This window comes from Capricornis sumatraensis, chromosome 17, assembly GCF_032405125.1.
Source record: "Capricornis sumatraensis isolate serow.1 chromosome 17, serow.2, whole genome shotgun sequence".
Lineage (NCBI taxonomy): Eukaryota > Metazoa > Chordata > Mammalia > Artiodactyla > Bovidae > Capricornis > Capricornis sumatraensis.
In genome coordinates, this window is record NC_091085.1 from 71,311,081 (window position 1) to 71,330,261 (window position 19,181).

The window sequence follows — 19,181 nt, forward strand, 5'->3', positions numbered from 1 at the left end:
AATCAAATCCGAATAAGCAAACATTTAAAAAAAAGAAGGTGCTTGACAAATGTTTGCTAAATGCGTGAATACATCAATGCCAGCCCCTAACGCCTTATTCAGTCAGATCTAAATGAATATTGGGCAGTGCAAGCTCCTAGGTCTTGCCCCAGCCCTTCCCACCTAACCTCCTTTCCCGCTGGTCCCCACTCCGCAGCCTGCAGATGCCTGGGATCTCACCCTCCTGCTGCTGGTGACTCCGCTACCTTCCTCTCCAGAAGGCCGCGGTTTCTGTCACACAGTCCCCCGAGTTCTGAACCACTACCCTCATGCCTCCCACTGTTTCTGCCCTTGTCCAGGCCACCACCTCAGGCCTCGGGACTCCTCTGGCCCATCCACGGTGCCTGACAGCTTGGCTAAATGGAAGGGTTGCAGAGGGCTTCCCTGGTGGCTAAACAGTAAAGAACCCGCCTGCCAATGCAGGAGACTCGGGTTCAATCCCTGGGTTGGAAGACTCCCCTGGTGGAGGAAAGGGCAACCCACTCCAGTATTCTTGCCTGAGAAATCCCATGGACAGAGGAGCCTGGTGGGCTACAGTCCGTGGAGCTGCAAAGAGTTGGAAATGACTTAGTGACTAAATAACAACAAGGGGTTGCAGGGAGCACAGCATAAGCAAGAGCCTGGGGTGGGAACCATTTGGACCTAAACAGAGCAGGGAGGCAACAGACCTGATTAAAGAGGTGGGTAAGTTCCTGAGCACCTGTGCTGGGCCAGGCATGGTGCCAAGCTCATTACACACATTCTCATTTAAGCTGCTTATGTGTCTCATGACCTCTGCTTATGTAGCTAAATCCCCGGCTCTGGAGTCAGACAGCCCGGGCTCAGAGCTCGGCTCCCCCATGTCCTGGTGGACTGAGCTTGTAAGAACTTAACCTTGCTGCCCCTCAGTTTCTCCAGAGGAAGCACTGGGGATCTAGTACCTACTCATGGGATTCTTATGAGACTTAGGAGTTAATACGTGGCAAGTGCTTAGAACAGGGTCGGCCACGCAGTCACTGCTCTGGGTGTGTGTGCGCTCAGTCAAGTCTGACTCTGTGACCCCATGGACTGTAGCCCGCCAGGCTCCTCTGTTCATGGGATTTCCCAGGCAAGAATACCAGAGCGGGTTGCCATTTCCTCCTCCAGGGGATCTTCCCGACCCAGGGATTGAACCCGTGTCTCTTGTGTCTCCTGCTTGGTAGGTAGATTCTTTACCACTAGGGCGGCCTGGGAAGCCCTCACTGCTCGGCAGACATTAGTTATCATCAGGGTCTCCAGACTTGCACTGTCCAGGATGGCAGCCTTCAGCCACAGGCAGCTAATTTAAATGAATTAAAATCCAATAAAACTCAGAAGTTACATCCTCATCACATTAACCACAGTTCAAGTGTTCAATAGCCCATGTTTTGAAGAGCACGGGTGTAGGAGGTCTCCATCCTTGCAAAGTTCTCTTAGATGGAGCTGCTTCAGAGGATGCATGAGAAACTCACAAGAGTGCTTACAGCTGGGTGGGTGGGTGGGTAGGGGGAGAACCTGGAGATGGTGGGGAGACAGGTGGGAGACTTTCCTCTTTTGTACAGTTGGAGCTTTTATCATGAGTACTTATCACTTAGACAAACACAAAAGCAAAACACAACATATTAAGCAAAAATTTTGATAGAAGAGGAGAGACGGAGGCTCAGAGAAGACCCAGGAGAAGCGCTGGAAAGAGGAGGGTCTGAGGCTGGAAGCTCCTGTCTGACTGCGAGTTTGAGCCTTTGACCACCAGGGAGCTGGAATGAGGATTCTAAGGGAAGTGGGGAAGTCCCAGAGGCAGGTGATGTTTCCAAGGGTCCAGCCCTGAACACTCCCAGGACCTGCTTCCCTCATTTAGTCCTGAACAGGGACCACCCTGCAATGCCCCTTAGAAGGATGTTAGACTTGCGGAGCCCACATTAGAGGGACTGTGGAAGATCTCTGGTGTCAGGGTGTGCTGGTTCAAGTCTAGGCTCCTCCACTAAATTGTTGAGATCTTGCGCCTTGGTTTTCTCACCTATGGAATGGGGCACAGTCACTGTTCCACGCTCATAGGGCTGTTGCCAGGATGAAGGACTTGGCTCACAGAGAGCCCACAATATGGGTTGAGTTAATTATTATTGGGCTTCCCTGGTGGCTCAGTGGTGAAGAATCCACCTACCAATTCAGGAGCCACAGGAGACGCAGGATCGATCCTTGGGTTGAGAAGATCCCCTGGAGAAGGAATTGGCAACCCACTCCAGTATTCTGGCACGGACAGAGGTGCCTGGCTGGGCTACAGTCCATGGGATTGGAGTCGCAGAGAGTCAAACACTACTTAGCAACTAAACAATTACTGTTATTAAACTTTTTCAAGCTGGCCTCTGAAGAAGGAAGTCAGGGAGGGGGAGCCACTGGTGAGTCCCCTGAAGCACCTCCTCTTCCCACATTCCTGGGAAGGGCAACGGAGGAGGGAGGAGGCAGCCTGAAATCCTCTCAGTTACCAATCGTGCCCATTCCCTGGCGTGTTCCCTTCAGCCTTGCAAAGCGTGGACAGAGAAACACTAACTTCTGACAACAAAGGGTGTGGCAGAAGACACGAGCAGCCTTGAGGAGTATTTATGGGCTGTCACACGGGTGTTCTCAGGTTTCCCCGACAGTCCCAAGGTGAAGCAGCCATTTCCCATCTGCCATTAATCTTGCAAATAAAGGCCTGAAGTGGCCGCACCTGGGAGTTTTCCTGTTAATTAATTGTGGCTTCAGAACCGAGTTCAGAGCCCATTAGGCAGGGCCCTTGCAGGTGGCGGGTGCTACATGCAGCCCACCGTGGCCCTGGCTTACCGGTGGGTGATGCTCAGGGCTCCCCGCCAGCTTCAAACAGGACTTGTATGAAGCCCAAGGGGAGGAAGAAGGGGCTGCAAGGCTGGAGAACAGCACGGCTTCATGGAGTGATCTTGGGGGTGTGAGAGAATGTGAGGTTTGGGAGAGAGGGTTCAAGTCCAGGCCCCCCCGCCTCTCTTGTCAGAATTTGGTCGCTGCCCTCTCTGCATCTGATTCTTCATCTTTAAAATGGAGATGATACCAGTGCTCAGTAGGGCTTCCCTGGTGGCCGAGATGGTAAAGAATCTGCCTGCAATGCAGGAGACCCAGGTTCAATCCCTGGGTTGGGAAGATCCCCTGGAGAAGGAAATGACAACTCACTCCAGTAATCTTGCCTGGAGAATCCCCACGGACATAGGAGCCTGGCGGGCTATAGTCCATGGGGTCGCAAAAGAGTTGAACATGACTTAGCGACTAAACCACCACTAACAGTGGTTAGTATTGAAGGTTACTCTGAGTATCACATGAGCGCTACCATTATTGTGAGCAGCATTTACTTTGACTTGGGTTCTAAAGAATCTTTTCTTCAAATCCCAATCCCATCTGCTATAGGACGGCTGAAATAACTCCCTTCATGCTCTCTCAAAAATACATATATTCCAACACACTGGTGACAGGATGAGATGGCTGGATGGCATCATCGATAAGATGGACATGAGTTTGAGAAAATTTGGGGAGAGTGTGGAGGACAGAGGAGCCTGGCATGCTGCAGTCTATGGGGTTGCAAAGAGTCAGACACAACTGAGCCACTGAACAACCAACAACAAACACTGAGCTGTGATCCATCACTGACAACCCAGGGTAAACACAGCACTGAAGAGCAGGGTTGTCTGGGGGTAGCGATGGCAGAAACTAGGAGGCACGGGGAGCCCGGGCTGGGGTGTCGGGGGAGAGGGCCCCCTGACACGTGTAACAGGTTTTACGCACACTGGTTGGCTTATCTGCTCACTTCCCAACTCAAGAAGGCCAACGGGCATCTGTTGATGTCTCGTTGCTACTGTTCCAGCCATCACTCTGAGTACATCATCACGTCTCCCTCCATGTCTCAGGATATCTGCTCGGTGCCTCATCTTGCAAATGTCCCAGAGCCCTCTCCAAAGCTCTACCATGTGGCATCCTCATTTGTTCAACCAACCGATCAACCAACCAACCGTCTCATCAATCATCTTATCAACGAACTGACCATCTAACTGGGAAACCAACCACGCCACCCAGATAATGGAACCACCAACCATCAACCAACAGACTAATCAGTCAACTAGTCAACCAATTAGCCAACTGATCAGTGAACAAGTCAGCCAGCCAACCAACTACTCAACCATTCAATGAGCAATGAGTGAATCATCCAATCCCACAAACCAACCGGCCGAATGACTACTAACCAACAAATCAAGCAAAATTTACTAGTTTTGGGCAAATCCTCAAAATAAGACTGGCCCAGGGCAAGGGCTGTCTGCCTCCTGTTTGGGCTTTCAGAAACTCTCCTGCTTAAGGAACCTCAACTTTGTACTACCTCCCTGGGTAACCCAGGGCCAGACATGATCTCTTCTGAGGCTGACTACAGTTTGGGCAGCTGGGTCCCTGGGGGCCCAGGCTTCCATGCAAGGGCCCTGGGGCTCCCTTGGAAGGCAAGAGGTAGCCATGTAGGCAGGGACTAGGATTATCATCTCTGCTTTCACCTTTTATCTGTTTTGTGCATTGGGACTTTGTGTAAGACTTTATATGAAAAAGTCTTAGATGTTTTAAAAACCATTTTACTGTTTAAAAACCATTGCATTGGTTTTCAGCTGTAAGGGGGCTGTTCCACTGTGGTTGTAGGGAAGGCTCAAAGGAGACCCTGGGCTCCAGACCTAGGGTTTCCAGGAAGAACTTGTGGGTTAGCAGTGATTTCCTTGGTTGGAAAACACAGAGGCAGCCCTCTGTATCTCTCCAGAACGTGGGACGGCTGAGTTCGGGAACACGGCAGCTGGGACCCTGATGTTCTTTGAAGCATTCAGAGACCACATAGCAGTGAATTGCTGAGTATTAACAACCACTAAATGCATCTCCTCACTTGTTCCCAAGCACAGCTGCTTACCATGATCCAACGCGCCGTTGCAGTTTGCAAACAGCCGCGGCAGGGCGTAGGAGGGCCTCCGACTCGGCACCCACAGAGGCTGACTCCAAAGCACTCGATCCCAGTCAGCAGCTGCCCTTCTGCCTGGTTCTCGGGTTGCCCCTGCGGGAGGGACGCAGATCCAGGGCGAGCAGAAGGTGTGCATCACAGCCTCCCGTGGACCAGCCCCCAGAGGCCCCGAGTGGGCCGTGCAGCTCCCAGGTGCTCCAACTCACCCCTCACAAAGTGAAACGGCAGCCAAAGAGCTCCCAGCGTTCCCACTGTGGCAGAGAAAGCCAGGCATCAAGGCCTCAGGCGTTGGGCTGAATCCGAACTTGTCGCGAGACCCCGGACAGGTCACTTTGTCTTTCGGAGTCTATTTTTCCTCTTCTGTGTAAAATGGGGCTGGTCAGAGGTTACCACTGAGAGGCCGCAACTAAGACACAGTGCAGTCAAATAAACAAAGACTTTTAAAAAAGTGGAATCTTCCTTTACTGGGATCCTCACTTTCCAGACGAACCAACTGGCCGAGCAGGGGGACTTTGACAGGAGCGGGGCTTGTAATTCAGGTTTCTAAGTCCACGTCTCTTTCCATAACCCCACGTCGGGCTGCAAGCTGCAGGCCCGCGAGCCTTGTAGTTGTCTAGCCTCGAGACCAAAGAAGGAGCCCGGAGACAGTGACAGGGACATCCATGGTCCGTGGGAGAGAAGACCTTACATGTCCGAAGTCAGGTCTTGGAGCAACAGACCACTGTCTGCGGCAGGCGGTGATTGCTACGGGGCGACCATCTTCACCACTGGGGGCGGGGTGGGGGAATGCTACCGCTTATAGGGGGGGAACGGTCGTGAGCTCGGTTACCAGGGCAACCAGTCGCTTGGACACGTGCTGCTCACAGTCCCTCAGGTTAATGACCATCTCGAGGGCAGGTGTTTCCTATTAGTAAACTAGTAGGTGGAGGCTTTCGGGGCTAAGGATTAGAACCAGCACTAGCGGGGGCAGGGGGCAGGCACAGGCTGGGGGACCAGGGAAGGCTTAGGTGAAGCGGCGGCTGGTTGAGCAGAGGACGTACAGAGATCAGGAGAACCACCACCTTGAATGGCCTGACCATACACCCTGGGTTGTTTTTTTTTGACTCCCTCTGGATGTTTATTTTCCAAGTAAAACAGGGTCAGTTGTGACTGGGAAAGCTTGGGTCTGTTGTTCATTCGCTTAGATGCGTCCAACTCTTTGTGACCCCATGGACTGCAGCACGCCAGGCTTCCCTGTCCTTTACCATCTCCCGGAGCTGGCTCAAACTCACGTGCATTGAGTCGGTGATGCCATCCCACCATCTCATCCTCTGTTGTCCGCTTCTCCTCCTGCCTTCGATCTTTCCCAGCATCAGGGTCTTTTAGAGTGAGTCTGCTCTTTGTATCAGGTGGCCAAAGTACTGGAGCTTCGGCTTCAGCATCAGTCCTTCCAATGAATATTCAGGGTTGATTTCCTTGCAGTCCAAGGGACTCACAAGAGTCTTCTCTAGTACCCCATTTTGAAATCATCAGTCTGGTTCTGTCCAAACACCCAGGGATGACTCTGGGGGCCTCTTGATCCACTCAGCACACTCCCTGACTTCTTAGCAATGCCTCCCACCCCAGCAGGGTGCGGGTTGAGATCTTTCCTGGGTTCATCAAACATCCCCAGCTCATCTGCCCACTGATCCGAGGGGCTATCATTTATCCCACAGCATCACCGGGAGTTTCTGATTTATTGGTGACGGGTCAGCTGTGTTCTTTAGGCAGTTTATGGCCGTGCCATTAAATTTTCAGAGATTAAGAGCATGATGGGGAAGATAAATGTAGTGATTCTGGGGATCCTGGGAGACCAGTCCCTGGGAGAGGCCCCCACACCTTCATGCTCACATCACGAGTCCCTTTCTGCTGCTTTCATGATGAAAGGCATCCTGTGAGGAGGAGATTTGCTCCCAGAACAGAAGGAGGGCCCTTCCTGGAGTTACAGGGTAGTCTCATGCTAGAATCATGAATATCTGAATCACAGATGGTTAGCGCAAGATGAGCTTTTAAACCCATGTAGTCCAGCCCTCTCATTTTACTGATGAAGAAGCTGAGGTCCCGGGTGGGGAAGTGACCTAACCAGGAGCATTCAACCAGAAGGCTGTATCCTGACTCTATTTTTCCAGTCCCCCTCTTGTGGCGCTAGGATGCTCTTCTTCTAGAGATGGGGATTAGCTTCACAGTGGAGGAAAAGGGGATCTTACATCTTCATCAGCACCCCCACCACCTTACAGAAAAAGAAGCTGAGGTTCAGAAAAGATATCTGACCTCCTGAGTATTAATTTCACTGAGACCCCTCGGTTTTGCATGGCTTCCCTAAGCACCTACCTCGGTGCTTAGAATAAAACAGGTGCCATAAATACTTGTTGAGTGAGTGTATGAGTGAATGAATAAATGAATGAATGTTTATCAGCAGATCTGGAACTAGAACTAAAAAAAAAAAAAAGCCTGCATTTGGTGCTGGGGAGGGTGTGGAGAAAAGGAAACCCTCCTACACTGTTGGTGGGAATGCATGTTGGTGTAGTTACTGTGGAAAACCGTATGGAGCTTCCTGAGAAAACTAAAACTAGAATTACCATATGATCCAGCCATCCCACTCCTGGGCATATATGCAGACAAAATTCCAATCCAAAGAGAGACGTGCACCCCCGTGTTCATAGCAGCACTATCCACAGTAGCTGAGACATGGAAAGAGCCTAAATGCCCATCGACAGGTGAACAGATAAAGGAGATGTGTTACACATGTAAAATGGAATACTACTCAGCCATAAAAAAGAAGGAAATAATACCATTTGCAGCAACATGGACACAATGAGAGATCATTTAAGTGAAGCAAATCAGAAAGAGAAAGACAGTAAATGATACAGCTTATACGTGGAATCGAAAGCATGACTCAGGGAGTTCCCTGGTGGCCCAGGGCTTAGCACTTTCACTGCTGAGGCCCGGATTCAATCCCTGGTTGGGGAACTAAGATCCTGAAGGCCGAACAGAGTGGTCAAAAGTAATAATAAAACGTGACACAAATGAGCCTGTCTATGAAACACAAACTGTTCTCATGGACACAGAGAACAGACTGATGGTTGCCGAAGGGGAGGGGGGCTGGGTGAGGGCTGGAGTGGGAGGTGGGGTCCGCAGATGCATGCTTTCATATAGAGAATGGATAAACAGCAGGGTCCTACTGTATAGCGCAGAGAACTATAGTCAGTACCCTATGGTAAACTGTAATGGAAGAGAGTATATAAAAAGGAGTGTGTTTGCTGTACAGCAGTAATTAACACAACGCTGTAAATCAGCTATACTTCAATTAAATCAAAAAGAGAAAAGCCCGTGTTTGGGCTCAGCGGCCAATTTCGGCAACGGCAGCTGCACGGCTTCGGAGCCTGTCCTGTACTGTGTATCTCCCATATGGTAATGAGGAGCAGGTGGAGGACTGGAATTCCCGCAGGTGGAAACTGCCTCCCAGACAGTGGAAATTTCCATCTAAGGGCTTCAAATGTCCCCAAGAGAAATTCAAAAGGGGTTCACACCCCTGCAATGCTTAGCTTTGTGCAGATAACCCCCTCGCTCCCCTTTCAGGTAAACGCCCCTACCAGAGAAGTTACTCTGAAGGCTCCAAATGCTAACACAGACTCCTAGAGATAGATCTGAAATAGACCTGGAAGTCGAAGATGTAGCCCAGGAGGGAGGCAGAGCCTGATGCTGGAGTAGGGTGGGAAGGCTGAGATGGATTAGAAGCAAGAGCCTGTGGAGTCAGGGGAGGATGGTTAGAGGGAAGGATGGGGCTCCTTCTCTCTCTCTCTTTTTTCGAGTGCGCCCTGCAGTATGCGGGAGCAGAGGTCCCCAACCAGGGATCGAACCCATGCCCCCTGTATTGGGAGTCTTAACCACTGGGCCTCCAGGGAAGTCCCCGGGGGCTCCTTCTCATTGCAGACCATGCCTGGGTGATTTCAACCCATTACCTGGGGGAGAACCCTGCCCAAGCAGAAGCTACAAACCAGTTCCTGAAATAGGAACACAAAATCCGTTGAAATGATAGCACTGGATTCCAATAGATCTAATTCTCTGAGACTTTGTTCAATGAAACAGACATTTTCTGAGCACCCACTGTGCGCCATGCTCTGCCCAATGCTCTTTGGGATTTAGACTAGGTGGGGTTGCCTATAGTAAAGAGAACAGATTCTAGAGCCAGACTGCCAGGTCTGAGTCACGGCTCTGCCTCTTACTAGCTGAGTGGCTTGAGTGAGTCACTTAATGGAACCTCGATTTCCTTATCTATAAAGGAGAGGCTTCTCCGGTGGCTGAGTGATAAAGAGTCCACCTGCAGTGAAGGAGACTTGGTTTTGATCCCTGGGTGGGAAAGATCCCCTGGAGGAGGAAATGGCAACCCACTCCGGTCTTCTTGCTTGTTAAATCCCATGGAGAGAAAAGCTTGGCAGGCTACAGTCCATGGGGTCTCAGAGAGTCGGCCGTGATTGAGCAACTAAACGACGATGGCAGAGGTGGGGCTAACAGCCATGCCCACCTCACAGGGCAGCGGTGAGGACGAAATGCGATAATACAGGGAAAGCACTTGGCATGGTGTCAGCACAGAGCATGTGCTCCATAAGTATTGGTGCGAAGACATTCATGGAGCGATACAAGCGGGGCTGGGGGGACCAGAACTCTCTAATTACAAGGGCAATCAGTCCCTGCTTGCAGGACCTTCAGTTCAATTCAGTTCAGTCACTCAGTCGTGTCCGACTCTTTGTGACCCCATGAATTGCAGCACGCCAGGCCTCCCTGTCCATCACCAACTCCAGGAGTTCACTCAGACTCATGTCCATCGAGTCTGTGATGCCATCCAGCCATCTCATCCTCAGTCGTCCCCTTCTCCTCCTGCCCCCAATCCCTCCCAGGATCAGAGTCTTTTCCGATGAGTCAACCCTTTGCATGAGGTGGCCAAAGTATTGGAGTTTCAGCTTCAGCATCAGTCCTTCCAAAGAACACCCAGGACTGATCTCCTTTAGGATGGACTGGTTGGATCTCCTTGCAGTCCAAGGGACTCTCAAGAGTCTTCTCCAACACCACAGCTCAAAAGCATCCATTCTTCGGAACTCAGCTTTCTTCACAGTCCAACTCTCACATCCATACATGACCACTGGAAAAACCATAGCCTTGGCTAGACAGACCTTTGTTGGCAAAGTAATCTCTCTGCTTTTGTCTGCTTTTGCAGGACCTTACTTCCCCTCAAACTCTCTCCCAGCGATTTCTAGGGGGCTTCAGGGGTACTTCTCTTGGCATTCTAGAAATTGTCCACTCACATTCTCCTGCTCTGAGCCCTGTGTGGACATCCCCAGCCACAGGCCATTTAATTTCCCAGGTACTTCCTCCACTCTCTCAGAGGTTACACATCGGCAGTCTGCACTTCCTTTGTGGTTCCCAAGACATATTTGGATGGATAGCATGATGTTTCAAAACAATTTGAGCCAACTTCTATAAGCCAGGAGATTTCCTCTAGAAACAAAACATATTTTCAGATATTTGATATTTTCAAAAACAAAAAGGAAACCCTAGCACATCGTCCAGAAACGGGTCTGCATTTCTGGTTGGCAGTGAAAGTGAGTAGCTGCCAACGTGTTTGGGGGATGGGGGGAGACAGAGTATCCATTTGTCTCCAGTCCCCAAGGCTGCCTCTACTAACACCAGCCCCACCAGTTCCTGTGACCAGCCTGGCCTCGGCAAGCATTCCTCTCCCCTGATCCATTCCTTTCTGGCCCTGCTGAATGGATCAGGGCTGAGCCCACTGCCCTCTCCCCATGAATTCACCGCCCTGGAGGTCAGCTCTGAAGACCTCATGCTCAGGCTTTCCTGGCAGTCCAGTGGCTAAGACGCTGAGCTTTCAATGCAGGGGGCACCAGTTGGATCTCTGGTCAGGAATCTGAGATCCTGAGTGCCGTGAGGCATGGCCAAAAAAAAAAAAAAAAAAGTGACTCCTGCTTTGGAGCCATAGCAATACAGGGAAAAAAAAAAGACCCCTTGTTCCAACTTCCACCCTATACCTCGCCCTTGGAATACCGACTGCAAAACAGGCACAATTGATTTGCCAAGGACAGGGGACTAATCAGAAACGAAGGCTCGCAGCAGGAGAGCCTCTGAGGCCGTTTTGATCTCCGAAGCCCCTTGAATTTCTCTTTGTTCTGGCCGCAGATGGGGGACTCCACAGGCAGTGAGGCGCTGCTGCTGTCCAGATGGTTTGGTCTTTATGACAACCGTCCACTCATCACCCCGTCTCCATCCGCTTCCCTTCTCTTTCTTCCTGGGATCTCCCTCACACTCCAGGGATGTGTGTGGGGTGGCGCTTGGAGGAGTTTTGCGGTCTGGGGGACCCAGATCCACACCTAACAGGTGGTGAGGGGGCACTTCGTTCCTTCTCTGCGGTTTGTTCTCACCTCCAGATGATGCTCAGGACTGTCCGTGGTGGAGAAATAGGGGGGAGAAGCTGAGGGCTGAGAGGTTCCCTTCAGAACCTTGGCCCCCACCTCTGTTCTCAGTCCTGCAGTGACACAAGGAGCGCTTTAGAAAGATAGGCTCTTGGGCCCCAGCCCAGACGTGCTGCATCGGAATCTGAGTTTTAATCAGATCCCCCAGGCAACTCGTGTGACCAGAGCACCTTTCATCGGTACCTGGGCTCTGTGCTTCCCTAGTGTTTCTTTATATATTCATATACTTGATCTTCCCGACCCAGGGATCAAACCCGCATCTTCCGTGGCTCCTATATTGCAGGCATATTGTTTACTGCTGAGTCACCGGGGAGCACTAGGGGTCAGCTCCAAAGACCTCTTGCTCAGGCTTTCCACTTGCTCAGTCTTGTCCACTCACACTCTCCCGCGCTGAGCCCCCTGTGGACATCCCCAGCTGCAGGACATTTAATTTCCCAGGTAGTTCCTCCAGCAGTAGAGAATATGCCTGCAATGCAGGAGCTGCAGGAGCTGCAGGTTTGATCCCTGGGTCGGGAAGAGCCCTTGGAGAAGGAAATGGCAACCCGCTCCAGTATTCTTGCCTGGAGAATCCCATGGACAGAGGAGCCTGGTGGGCTGCAGTCCATAGAGTTGCAAAGAGCTGAACGTGACTGAAGTGACTCGGCGCACACGCATGCATATATTTATTTATTTGTTTTTGGCTGGGCTGGGTCTTTGTTTTCTCTAGTTGCAGGGAGCGGGGGCCACTCTCCCTTGCAGTGCCTGAGCTTCTCACTGCAGTGACCTCTCTTGTTGCAGAGCACGGGCTCTAGGGCGCCCAGACTTTGGTAGTCGTGAAATGTGGGCTCAACAGCTGCTGTCCCTGGGCTCCTGAGCACAGGCTCAATAGTTGTGGAGCATGGGTTTAGTTGCTCCACAGCATGTGGGATCTTCCTGGACTGGGGATCGAACCTGTGTCTCCTGCATTGGTGTAAAAATTCTTTACCACTGAACCACAAGGGAAGCCCCGTTAGTGATTCTTAAATGATCTGATTCTCATCACCTTCCACCCTGCTCATTGCCTGGCCTGTAGTAGGTACTTAGTAAATTTTTCTCATCACCTTCCACCCTGCTCATTGCCTGGCCTGTAGTAGGTACTTAGTAAATTTTTCTAGGTTTGAATCCTCCATAGGACTGGGTTTCCTCAGTGGTTCTCCACCTTGGCCACATATTGGACTCCTCTGGGGAGCTTCCCAGGTAGCACAGTGGTGAAGAACCCACCTGCCAATGCAGGAGAAGTGAGAGATGCAGGTTCAATCCCTGGGTCAGGAAAATCCCCTGAAGGAGGAAATGGCAACTCGCTCCAGTATTTTTGCCTGGAAAATCCCATGGACAGAGGAGCCTGGTGGGCTACAGTCCAGAGGGTCCCAAAGAGTTGGACAGGATTGAGCATGCACGCATATACACGCAGGGGAGATTTAAATTTTACTGGGCACCAGACCCCCCACCCGCCCACCCCTACCCAGGGAGTCTAACTTAATGGACTGGGCATAACTTGATTGTGCCTGGGTGTCTCCTGGGCTTGCACATTTGAAAACTTCCCAGAGTTCCAAGAGCAGCCCTGACTGCGATCCACTATGTTGGTGCCTACAGTAAAAGTTCTCTGTGGTCAAAATCACTCTTTCAAATCCCACAGGGAGGCTGGCGTTGGAGACCCTCTCAGCATCTGTCCGTTTCTCCTCAATGTTGGGGTTGAATGGCTGTTTCCCCACTGAAGAACAGATGCCCTTGCTGGCTTGCATTTAGGCTTGAGACACGAAACACGTATCTCTGAATCCAAGGATCACACTTGGGCGGTGGCACTGGGGTGAGATACTCACTTTGGGAGGGGTATGTGGGCACGAAAGCTCATTCATGTACATGGACACAGCTGCCCTTTCACCCCTCTCTTCTCCCACCTCCTTTAATTTCTGTTCCATCTTTAGATTGCAATGTGATGGTCACTTCCTCCAGGAAACCTTCCTTGACCACTTACAGGATAGGCAAGTTCCTTCTGTTACTTGCTTTCAAAGGATGGTGCTCTCTTCTGAGCCCATTTGGCAATTACGCACTCCAGCAAGTGAGGCTGGGCTTCACGTCTGTCGCCCCCTCCTGGACTGGAGGCTCGCTGCAGTCCTCGGTATTTCCAGGGCATATCGCAGAGGCTGGGTAAACACTGCAAAAGATGGTTGAATAAATGAGGGAGTGAATGAATAAATGCAATTCCACATACCCAGACGGTTGAGGAGCCATAGTTGGGGGAAGGGTTCTTCCTTTCTACACAGCTTCTATGAATACAGGGCTTCTCCAATTACCATGAGGTATTCGGTCCAACCTGTGGTGTGCAGTGAGGCATAGCTGTGTTTCTTAGGTCTATAATTTTCCAATAATTAGACTTTCAGGCACATAGGTCTAGTGGTTTGAATATGATTCACTTATATCTCTGTTGCTACAGAAACTGCATACGTAAGCCCTCAAAAAACCTGCTTTAATCGTGTTGGGCTACTGTGAATGTGTGCTATTTAGGTAACTTGCAATATACTTTCAGGACAATATAATTACATGGCTGGGTTATTTTTAATTTCATGGGGCAGTGTTTCTCAAGCCTCAATCGTTTCAATGCCATCTTTTTTATTTTTGTCCTGGTTGTATACCACCTCTATGGTGTCATGAATTTAGTATTTTTCTTTAAATTTACTCGTTTAAAAGTGTGATTAAAGGTACTCATTTAAGAAAATCAGTAAATGTAGCTCAAAAGGAAAATTTATATGAGCACAGTAAACAGAAAACCAGTTATCACTTTCCTCAAATGGCAGGTAAGCATAAAATACCCCCAACCCCCCCATAAGCAATAAAACAGTTATTACATGTTAACTGGATACTGTTGCCTGCAGGCTCTGAGCCTGAAGCCTGCACTTTCTTTGTTATGGAAGGAAATTAGCAAGTTTGGGAGAAGATGTTAAAGACAGGTGGACAGCATCAGATGGACATTTTCTCCTGGGTGTAATTAGAAGGGTTGAAAGAGACTTGGAAAGAATAGTTTTCTCATGTTGTGATTCCACACATATTTAGCATCTCATTCAAATTATAGGGTATTGTTTTATCATGTAGATTCATTTGTACAAATTCATAGCTTGCTCTTATAAAGTCAATAGCTTCAGCATCAAGTTTGTTATAACTGATTTTCTCCAGGTTTCTCTTACAATCTTACCAAGGTTGAGACTGGGTGGATCTTAAGGTGTTTTGTTCTGCCTGAACAGTAAAGTTAAGAATCACTGACAGATATAGAGAGGAGACTTATGGTTGCCAAGTCTCGGGGGCAGGGTGGAGGAGGGATGAACTGGGATTAGCAGATGCAAGCTATTATGTATAGAATGGATAAATGACACGGTCCTACTATATAGCAGAAAGAGCTACATTCAACATCCTATGATAAACCATAATGGAAAGGAATATTAAAAAGGTATACATATGCATAACTAAATCACTTTGCTGTACAGCAGAATTGAACATAACATTGCAAACCAAATATACTTCAATTAAAAAAAAAAACACTGATAAATCACAAGTACCTTGGAGGTATAACTGACCAGGGTTGGAACCTTACCGCTTGTTTGCTCTTTTACCTTTGGCAAAACACTTCACTTCTCTGGGCTTCAGTTTTCTTAGCTGTGAAATGTAAATGATGGTATCAGCCTCTAAGTGTTGGTGTGAAAGCTTATAAAACAGTAGTGTGTGTGAACCCACCTCTGGAGCAGGAGAGGGGTCTGTCGCTGGTAGTTATGGTTGATCCCGTATGCCCGAGAGAGCAGGACAGTACCTGTTTTACTCACTGGCACAGCACCAACGCCTGGCACCTGGCTGATGATCAGGAAATAGCCTCATGCTTGACCGGATTCAGAGGTGCAGAGGGTGGAGATGCAATGCTCTGGAAAGCCTCTTCCATTAGACAAGTGTCACTCAACGTAGAGATTGCCTTGGGGGGGCAGAATGGCCCTTGAGATTCCTGGGGCAGGGGCTGTGCTGGGCAGTCAATAGGAAGAGCTCCCACCTGTTTGTTACAAGGACAGTGCAAAGAAAAGACTTCAGATGTGTGACCACAGAATCACAAATCATCCGGACTAGGACCCAGGGGCCTCATTTTACAGAGGGGGAAACTGAGGCCTGGAGCGAGATGGTCACTTGTTTGACTGAGGTCATCCAGACTGTTGGAAGCAGGGTGGGAGCCGCAGCTCACATCTGTCTCCTGAGGTCCACCCGGCTCAGAGCTCTGTCCCTGACATCCCGTCTTGTCCTTAAGCTGTCACCACGTAATGATGATCTTGCTTGTCTGCATTCCCGGAGCTTTGCAAAGCCTCTGGTCTCTTCGCTCCTTTGGGAGGAAACCCACATTCTCCACTGGCACCTGCAGAAAGCAAGGCATGCTGGGAGCCTCCACGAGTGCACATGTCATTCTGCTCGGCCCAGCTGTGGTCCAGGGGTGTCAGCGAGCTCCCACGAGAGGAATGGTCGGGCCAAGGTATCTCCAGAAAAACACTGCCTGTTGTCTTCCTGCCCGGGTCTCATTGTTGGACTTAAAAAATGTTTATTCTTTAATATTATGCAACATCTACTGTGAATATGGGAAAGGAAAAAAGATGTCAGGAAGCTAAAGAAGGTTGCAATTCCATGACCCAGAGATGAAGAAGTGAAGTGAAGTTGCTCAGTTGTGTTCGACTCTTTGCGACCCCATGGATTGTAGCCTACCAGGGTCCTCTGTCTATGGGATTTTCCAGGCAAGAATACTGGAGTGGGGTGCCATTTCCTTCTCCAGGAGATCTTCCCGACCCAGAGATAACCACTGCTAATATGTTGGCTTTGCTGGCAAAGGTCCATATAGTCAAAACTATGGTTTTTCCAGGAGTCATGTACGGATGTGAGAGTTGGACCAAAAGAAGGCTGAGCACTGAAGACGCTTTCGAATTGTGGTGCTGGAGAAGACTCTAAAGAGTCCCTTGGACTGCAAGGAGATCAAACCAGTCAATTCTAAAAGAAATCAACCCTGAATATTCATTGGAAGGACTGATTCTGAAGCTGAAGCTCTGATATTTGACCATCGGATGCAAAGAACTGACTCATTGGAAAAGACCCTGATACTGGGAAAGACTGAAGGCAGGAGGAGAAGGGGATGACAGAGGATGAGATGGTGGGATGGCATCACCGACTCAATGGACGTGAGTTTGAGCCAGCTCGGGGAGTTGGTGATAGACAAGGAGGCCTGGTGTGCTGCAGTCCATGGGGTCGCAAAGAGTTGGACTCGACTTAGTGACTGATCAACAATGCACAGAGCTTTATATCTGCTTTTTCTCACTTATCATTATGTTATCACCATTTTCATATGTTACTACATATTTTTCTTCCTTCCTAGAGCATCGATTTTATTCATGAATGTGGAGAAAATAATTTTTATATTAAAATTAACATGGGCATATTTTGAAGTGGAAGGCAAAATGTGCTGGAATTTTGTAACTAAGCCATGAGGCTTTGTGGCTTAACCTCTACCTTAGACCCTCAGAGCTATGCATTAACTCTTCTTTGCCGTTTGGTGGGTAGGTCTGAGAAGTAACAGTCTACCATTTTTATATAATATTCACCAAGCATCATTTACCTAATAAATATTTACATATTATATAAAATATATCCTTAATCTATACTTACATATATTTATATTATATATTTATATGCAATATACTCAAAATGCCCTGGTGGCTCAGACAGTAAAGAATCTTCCTGCAATGTAGGAGACCCAAGTTTGATCCCTGGGTTGGGAAGATCCCCTGGAAGAGGGATTGACTACCTACTATAGTATTCTCGCCTGGAGAATTCCAGTGGACAGAGGAGCCTGGCAGGCTACAGTCCACGGGGTCACAAAGAGTCAGACATGACTGAACGACTAACCCTTTCACTACTTTTTCAGTACATATAAAATAGTTTTGTTGAGATATAATTCATACACCACACAATTCACCCGAAGTGTTTATTTCCGTAATTTTTTCAATGTGTTCACAAAATTTTGCAACTATTACTAGAGTCAATTCTAGAACACATTCATTGCCTCCAAAAGACGTATCCTATGCATTTGCTTTCATTTTCCATCTCACCCCGGTTCCTGACAGCCAGTGATCTACTTCCTGTCTCTAGATTTGCCTTTTGGTTTCCTATCAGTGGAATCATTCATGACGCAGCGCTTTGTATACGGCTTTCACTCAGCATAATGCTCCCAAGGTTCATCCTCATTGTGGCAGGTGTTATCAGCACTTCATTTTCTCTTTATGACTGAACGATTGCTCACTGTATGGAGAGACCACATTTTGTTGATTCTCCTTTTTGGATGACAAGTGCTGCTGTGAACATTTGTGTCTAAATTTTTGTGTGGACATAACATTTTCATTTCTCTTGGATGCATACCTAGGAGTGGAATTGCTGGCTCCTCTGGTAACCCTGCTTTTCCTTTTTAGGACCTGAAGAATATTTTTCCAAAGCAGTTGCATCATTTTATGGTCCCATCAGCAGGGTGTGAAGGTTCCTTTTTCTCCACATCCTTTGCAACACCCTAGTGGGTGTGAAGTGGTATTTCACTGTGGTTTTGGTTTGTGTTTCCCGAATGACTAATGTTGATCATCTTCTTCTGTGCTTATTGGCCATTTCTATGCCTTCTTTGGAGACATGTCTATTTAAACCACTTGCCCATCTTTAAATTAGGTGATTTGTCCTTTTATATTGAGTTATAAAAGTTCTTTTAATATTCTAGATACAAGTCTCTTATCAGATACATGATTTGCAAATATTTTCTTCCATTCTGTAGGCTGTCTTCACTTTCTTGATGATATCCTTTGAAGAACGAAAGTGTTTAAATTTTTATGAAGCTTTGAGAAGATTTTCTAGACATGATTTTATTTGATTTACTGTTTTATATGAGTATGCTACAATTTGTTTAACTAACACTGACTGTTGAAGTCTCGCACTGCTGCTGTTCATGTCCATCAGGCTGGTGATGCCATCCAACCATCTCGTCCTCTCTTGTCCCTTCTCTTTGAAGGCAGGAGGAGAAGGGCACGACAGAGGATGAGATGGGTGGATGGCATCACCAACTCAATGGACATGAGTTTGAACAAGCTCTGGGAGTTGGTGATGGACTGGCAGGGGAGCCTTGCGTGCTGTAGTTCATGGGGTTATAGAGTCAGACACCACTGAGCGACTGAACTGAACTGAACACTGACTGCTGAAGTCTTGAATTGTTTTCCATTTCTTCGCCGTTCTTAATCATGTTTAGCTGTATGTGTCTGTATGTATCTTAGGACAAAGCCCCGGAAGGGCAACTACTCTGCCAGAGATTAAGAATGCTCTTACGCCTCTTACCAGCTTGCTTTCCAAAAAAGTCACGGAACCCATGTACCTTTCTCTGCTCGCCACTCATCCCTATGGTGCATGTAAGTGCCCAGTCAATGCATCCTCTGGTAATATTATTCACAAAGTAAACTTCGTTAGTGAATTCACTGAATTTTAAGATGTGTGTTTTTTTAGCTGGTCTGAGGAAAAAAATGTTGAGGTTGATCAGAGGCAAGTAAGAAATGGCTAATTAGATTCCCAGACTCTTTCAAGTGATGTAGCTTCATTACTTTTGTTGT